This window comes from Eumetopias jubatus, unplaced genomic scaffold (genome assembly GCF_037043125.1).
Source record: "Eumetopias jubatus isolate StellerSeaLion01/CBP00866 unplaced genomic scaffold, mEumJub1_p1.0 scaffold_11, whole genome shotgun sequence".
Taxonomy (NCBI): domain Eukaryota; kingdom Metazoa; phylum Chordata; class Mammalia; order Carnivora; family Otariidae; genus Eumetopias; species Eumetopias jubatus.
The window spans coordinates 101733964-101742010 of NW_028274817.1; the positions used below are offsets into that span (position 1 = coordinate 101733964).

An 8047-nucleotide genomic window follows, 5' to 3' on the forward strand; every position below is an offset into this window, starting at 1 on the left:
TATAAATCTCATGGTAATCACAAACACAAAACCTATGACAAATATACAAAAAATAAAGTGAAAGAAAGCCAAACATAATGCTGTAGATACTCATCTATCACAAAGAATGAGATGAAGAGAACAGAACAAAGAAGAACTACAAAAACAACTAGAAAACAAATTTTTTAAATGGAAATAAGTACATAGCTATCAATAATTACTTTAAATGTAAATGGCCTAAATGATCCAATCAAAATACACAGTGTGGTGGAATGGATAAAAAAAAACAAAACCCATCTACATGCTGCTTACAGGACACTCACCTCACACCTAAAGGCACGTACAGACTGAAAGTGAAGGGATGGAAAAACATTCACTGTGCTTCCATGAAGCAAAAAAAACCATCCAGGGTAGCAATACTCATATCAGACAAAAAAACAAAAACAAAAACAAAAACCTTTAAAACAAAAGCTGACCAGAGACAAAGAAGGGCATTGCATAATGATAAAGGAATCAATCCAACAAGAAGATACAACAATTATAAATATCTATGCAACCAACACTGGAGCACCTAAATACTAGGTGCAAATATTAATGGACAGAAAGAGACATTGATAGTAATATATAAATAGTAAAGAACTTTAACACTCAACTTACATCAGCGGATAGATAATCTGGACAGAAAATCAACAAGGACACAATGTCTTTGAATGACACATTGGACCAGATGGACATAACAAATATATACAGAACATTCCATCAAAAACCAACAGAATACACATTATTTTCAAGTGCACATGGAACATTCCCTAGAAGAGATCACATATTACACCATAAAACAAGTGTCAATAAATTTAAGATGACTGAAATAATGCCATGCATCATTTCTGATCACAGTGGTATAAAACTAGAAATAAATCACAAGAACACTGGAAAAACACAAAAACATGGGGACTAAACAACATGACATTAAACAACCAATGGGTCAAGGAAACAATCAAAGAAGAAATTAGTGGCACCTGGGTGGCTCAGTCAGTTAAGCATCCAACTCTTGATTTCAGCTTGGGTCATGATCTCAGGGTTGTGAGATTGAGCCCTGTATCAGGTTCTGCACTCAATGGGGAGTCTGCCTGAGATTCTCTCTCTCCCTCCCCCTCTACACAACCCGCCCCCCCAGCTCATGCATGAGCTTGCTCTCAAATAAATAAAACTTTAAAAACAGAAGAAATTTTAAAAATACATGGAGAAAAATGAAAATGAAAACACAATGGTCCGGTCTTTGGAACAGAGTGAAAGCAGTTCTAAGAGTGAAGTATATAATCATACAGGCTTACCTCAAGAAACAAGAAAAAAGTTCAAATAAACAATCTAACCTTACATCTAAAGGAACTAGAAAAAGAAGAATGAAGACCCAGGGGAGGAGGACAAAGGAAATAATAAAGATCAGAGCAGAAAAAAATGCCATAGAGACTTAAAAAAAAAAAACAAAAATGAAAAAAATCAATGAGCTCAAGAGCTGGTTCTTTGAAAAGATAAACAAAATTGACAAAACTTTAGTAGGACACACAAGGGGAAAAAAAAAGAGAGAGAAAAAGGACCCAAACAAATAAAAACAAAAATGAGAGAGGAGAAGTAACAACTGACATCACAGAAATACAAAGGATTCTAAGAGAATACTATGAAAAATGACACACCAACCAACTGGATAACCTAGAAAAGATAGTTAAACTCCTAGAAACATATAACATTCCAAAACTGAATCAGGAAGAAAGAAAAAAATTTGAACGGACTTATTACTAGTATAAAATTGAATCAGTATACCAAAAAATAAAAGTCCAAGACCACATTCACAGGTGAATGCTACCAAACATCCTCAAAATATTCTGAAAAACAGAAGAGGAAGGAAAGCTTCTGAACACATTCTATGAGGCCAGCATTACCCTGATACTAAAAGTAGACAAAGACGCCACAAATAAAGAAAACTACAGGCCAATATCTCTGATGAACAGAGATGCAAAAATCCTCAGCAAAATATTAGTAAAACAAATCCAACAATACATGAAAAAGATCATTCACCACAATCAGGTGGGATTTATTCCTGGGATACAAAGATAATACAATATTTGCAAATCAATCGTCATCATATACCACATCAACAAAACAAAGGGTAAAAATCATAATCATCTCAAAAGATGCAGAAAAAGCATTTGCAAAATTCAACATGCATTCATGATAAAAAAAACTCTCAAGAGAGTAGGTTTAGAGGGAACATACTTCAACATAGTACAGGTCACATGAGAAAAACCCACAGCTAACATCATATTCAATGGTGAAAAACTGAGAGCTTTTCTTCTAAGATCAGGAAAAAGACAAGGATGTCCGCTCTTACCACTTTTACTCAACATGGTACTGAAAGTCTTGGCAACAGCAATCACACAACACAAAGAAATTAGAGGTATCCATATTGGTAAAGAAGAAAGTGACTGGCACTATTTCCAGATGACATAATACTATATATAGAAAACCCCAAAGATTCCAACAAAAAAACTACTAGCAGTAATAAATGAATTCAGTTAAGTGGCAGGATACAAAATTAATACCCAGAAATTGGTAGCATTTCTATACTCTCACAGTGAAGACACAGAAATCAAATTTTTAAAAAACAACACCATTATAATTGCACCAAAAAGAATAAAATAACTAGGAATAAAATTAACCAAAGAGGTAAAAGACCTGTCCTCCAAAAACTATAAAACACTAATGAAAGAAATTGAGGATGACACAAATGGAAAGATATTCCATGCTCATGAATTGGAAGAACCAATATTGTTTAAATGTTCATATTACCCAAAGCAATACAGAGATTTAATGCAATCCCTATTAAAATATCACTAACATTTTTCACAAAACTAGAACAAATACTATTAAAATTTGTATGGAACCACAAAGGACCCCAAATAGCCAAAGCATTTCTGAGAAAGGCCCCACCTCAAAGTATCACAAGTATCACAGTCTCCGATTTCAAGATATAATACAAAGCTGTAGCAATCAAAACAGTATGGTACTGGCACAAAAATCAAACATATAGATGAACAGAATAGAGACACCAGAGATAAACCCACACTTTTAGGTCTAATTAACCTATGAGAAAAGAGGCAAGAGTATATAAAGGGGAACAGACAGTCTTTTCAATAAATGATGGTGGGAAACCTGGACAGCTGCATGTAAAAGAATAAAACCAGACTATTTCCTAACACCATACACAAAAATAAACTCAAGTTGTATTAAAGTCCTAAATGTGAGACCTGAAACCATAAAAACCCTAGAAGAGAACACAAGCAATAATATCTCTGACATCAGCCAAAGAAACATTTTTCCAGATATGTCTCTTACAGCAAGGGAAATATAAGCAAAAATAAACTATCAGGACTATACCAAAATAAAAAATTTTTGCAGAGCAAAGGAAACGATCAACAAAACAAACAGCCTACTGAAAGGGAGAAGATATTTTCAAATGACACATTCAATAAGGGGTTAATATCCAAAACATATAAAGAACTTATATAATTCAACACCAAAAAACAAATCCCATTGAAAAATGGGCAGAGGACCTGAATAGACATTTGTCCAAAGAAGACATACAGATGGCTAACAGACAAATGAAAAGTTGCTCAACATCACTAATCAGGGAAATGCAAATCAAAACCACAATGAGATATCACCTCATACCTGTTAGAATGGCTAAAATAAAAAACACAGGAAATAAAAAGTGTTCATGAAGATGTGGAAAAAAAGGGAACTTCTGTGCATTGTTGGTGGGAATGTAAATTGGTACAGCCACTATGGAAAATAGTATGGAGGTTTCTTACAAAACTCAAATTAGAGGCTGAGTCACTGAGCCACTGCCTCCCCCTTGAGCCCCCTTGCATCTGGACGCTCCGTCCCCCCGCCCCCCCCCCCCCCCCGCCTTCTCCCATCACTGCCTTCCTCAGGCTGTTTCCACCAAGGGAAAGGAATTGTATTGTATGTCCCATATCCAGAACCTCCATTCTTTCGATCCCTTTGCTGATGCAAGTAAGGGTGATGAGCTGCTTCTTGCTGGCACTGAGGATTACATCCATATATAAGAATTCAACAGAGGAATGGCAGGAAGACCCTTACTACAGTCCAAGGGATCACTGATAATTATGGATAATAAGAAACCAGTGAAGTCGTTTAAGAAGAAATTTGCCTGCAATGGTACTGTAATTGAGCATCCAGAATATGGAGAAGTAATTCAGCTACAGGGTGACTAGCGCAAGAACATATCCCAGTTCTTGGTATAGACTGGACTGGCTAAGGATGACCAGCTGATGGTTCATGGGTTTTTAAGTGCTTTGGGCTCACTGAAGCTGAAGTGAGGATTTCCTTGCAATGAGTAGAATTTCCCTTCTGTCCCTTGTCACGAGTTTAAAAACTTCACAGCTTATATAATGTAACTATTTGGGGTCTGCTTTTAACTTGGACTAGTGTAACTCCTTCATGCAATAAACTGAAAAGAGCCAAAAAAAAATTCAAAATAGAAATACCATATGATCCAATAATTCCACTATTGGCTATTTACACAAAGAAAATTGAAAATACTAACTGAAAAAGACATATGCACCCCTATGCATATTTCAGCATTATTTACAATAGCCAAGATATGAAAACAGTCTACGTGTCCATGAAGAGATGAAAAGATAAGGAAAATATGATATACATACCTACAACAGAATATTATACAATCATAAAAAGGATGGCTTCATGCTAGTTGCAACAACATTAATGGACCTAGAGGGTATTATGCTAAGTGAAATATGTAAGTCTGAGAAAGACAAATACCGTATGATTCGATTTATGAAGAATAAACAAAACAAAAAGCAGAATCAGACCTATAAATGCAGAGAACAAGCTGATGGTTGCCAGAGGACAAGAGGGTAGATGGTTGGACAAAACGGACACCGGGAGAAGGTAATACAGGTCTGCAGTTATAGAATGAGTAAGTCATGGGAATAAAAGGCAGGGACAGTCAATGATATTGTAATAGTAACAGAACAGATGGTAACTACATATGTGGTGAACATAGCATAATGAATAAACTTGTAAAATCACTAAGTTGCAAACCTGAAACTAATGTGACATTGTATTTCAACTCTATTCCTATTCAAAATAAAAATTTTAAGTGTAAAAAAACACCAACTGACATCACAGAAATACAAAGGATCACAAGAGAATACTACAAAAAAATTACATACCAACAAACTGGACAACCTAAAAGAAATGAATAAATTCCTAGTAGCATACAACCTTCCAAAACAGAATCAGGAGGAAATAGAAAATGTGAACAGACCAACTACTAATACGAAATTGAATTGGTAATTTACAAACTACCAAAAAATAAAAGTTTATGACCATATTGATTCATATATGAATTGTACCAAATATTTATTTATTTTTAAAGATTTTATTATTTGACAGAGAGAACAAACAAACGGGAACAGCAGGCAGAGGGAAAGGAAGAAACAAGCTCCCTGCTGAGCAGAGAGCCCAATGTGGGGCTTGATTCCAGGACCCTGGGATCATGACCTGAGCCAAAGGCAGACGCTTAACTGACTGAGTCACCCAGGTGCCCCATTCTATCAAACATTTAAAGAAGACTTAACACACCTATTCTCCTCAAACTACTGCAAAAACCAGAAGAGGAAGGAAAACTTACAAATACATTCTATGAGGCTAGCATTACCTTGATACTAAAAGTAGACAAAGACACCACACACACATAAAAACTACAAGCCAATATCCCTGATGAACATATATGCAAAAATCCTCAACAAAATATTAGCAAACCAAATTCCACAATACATTAAAAGGATCATCTACCTCAATCAAGTGGGATTTATTCTGGGGATGTGAGCATGGTTCAACATTTGCAAATCAATCAATATCATATACACATCAACAAAATCAAGGATAAAAATCATATAACCATCTCAATAGATATAGAAAAAGAATCTGATAAAATTCAACAACCATTCATGATAAAAACTCAACAAAGTGGATTTAGAGGGAACATATCTCAACATAGTAAAGGCCATATAAAAAAACCCACAGCTAACATCATACTCAATTTCTTCTAAGATCAGGAACAGACAAGAATGTTCACTCTTACCACTTTTATTTAACATAGTATTGGAAGTCCTAGTCACAGCAATCAGACAAGACAAATAAATAAGAGGCATCTGTATTGGTAAAGAGGAAGTTAACTATCACAATTTGCAGATGACATGATAGTACATAGAAATCCTTAAAACCCCCATGAAAAAGCTTCCAGAAGTAATTACTGAGTTCAGTAATTGCAAAATACAAAATCAATACCCAGAAATCGATAGCATTTCTATACACTGGCAATGAAATAGCAGAAAGAGAAATTAAGAAAACAATTCCATTTATAATTGCACCAAAAAGAATAAACTTAACCAAAAAGTTGAAAGACCTGTCCTCTAAAAACTATAAAACACTGATAAAAGGAATTAAAGATGAAACAAAGAAATGGAAAGATAGTCCATGCTCATGGATTCCAAGAAATATTGTTTAAATGTCCACAATACCAAAAGCAATACAGAAATTTAATACATTCCCTATCAAAACACCATTAGTATTTTTCACAAAACTAAAACAAATAATGCTAAAAGTTGTACGGAAGCACAAAGGACCCCAAATAGCCAAAGCAATTTTGAGAAAGCAAAACAATGCTGGAAGTATCACAATCCCAGATTTCATGATATATTACAAAGCTATAGTAATCAAAACACTACGGTAGTGGCAGAAAAACGGACACACAGATCAAGAGAACAGAATAAAGAACCCAGAAAAAAACCCATATGTTTATGGTCAAGTAATCTACAACAAAGCAGGGAAGAATATACAATGGGGAAAAGTCAATCTCTTCAACTAATGGTGTTGGGAAAACTGGACAAAAACTGCAAAAAACCCAAAACTGGTCCACTTTCTCACATCATACACAAAAATAAATCAAAATGGATTAAAGACCTAAATGTGAGATCTGAAACCCTAAAATTCTTATAAGAAAGCAAGAATTTTTTTGACATCAGCTGTAGAAACAGTTTTCTAGATGTGTCTCCTCTGGCAAGAGAAACAAAATGAAAAATTACTGGGACTGCACCAGGGTAAAAAGCTTTTGCAGTGTGAAGGAAACTATCAACAAAAAAAAAGGCAACCTACTGAAGAGGAGAAGATAATTGCAAACAATATATCTGATAAGGGGTTAATACCCAAAGTGTGTAAAGAATGTATATAACATCAACACCAAAAAACTCTCATAGAATCCAATTAAAAAATGGGTAGAAGACCTGAATAGACATTTTTCCAAAGACAACATACAGATAGATGGTAATGGACACATGAAAAGATGCTCAACATCACTAAACATCAGAGAAATGCAAATCCAAACCACAATGAGGTATTGGTCAGAATAGCTAAATTCAAAAAGACGAGAAATAAGTGTTCATGAGAATGTGGAGAAAAAAACCCCTTGTGTTTGGGTGGTGGGAATGTAAATTGGTATAGCCACTGTGGAAAACAGTATGGAAGTTCCTCAAAAAATTAAAAATACAAAAACCATGTAATCCAATAATTTCATTACTGGGTATTTACCCAGTGAAAATAAAAACACTAATTTGAATAGATACAGGCACCCCGTTTACTGCAGTATTATTTACAAGGGCCAAGATACGGAAGCAACTTAAGTGTCCACAGATACACAAATAGATAAGGAAAATGCGGTATATATACAATCAAGGATTACACAGCCATAAAAAGGATGAGATCATACCAGTTGTGATGAGATGAATGGACCTATAAGGTATTATGATACATGAAATAAGTCCAACTGAGAAAGACAAATGCCATATGATTTCATTCATATGTGAAATCTAAAGAAAAACAAATGAATAAACAAATAAACAAAAAGAATCAGACCTATAAATACAGAGAACAAACTGGTCGTTGCCAGAAAGGAAGGGGGGTA

At 34.7% G+C, this 8047-nt stretch overlaps 1 pseudogene; it reads left to right on the top strand.

Annotated features, from left to right (window-relative positions):
- Positions 1–4004: 4004 nt before the first annotated feature.
- LOC114197591 (eukaryotic translation initiation factor 1 pseudogene) lies at positions 4005–4379 on the top strand (annotated as a pseudogene).
- Positions 4380–8047: the final 3668 nt, after the last annotated feature.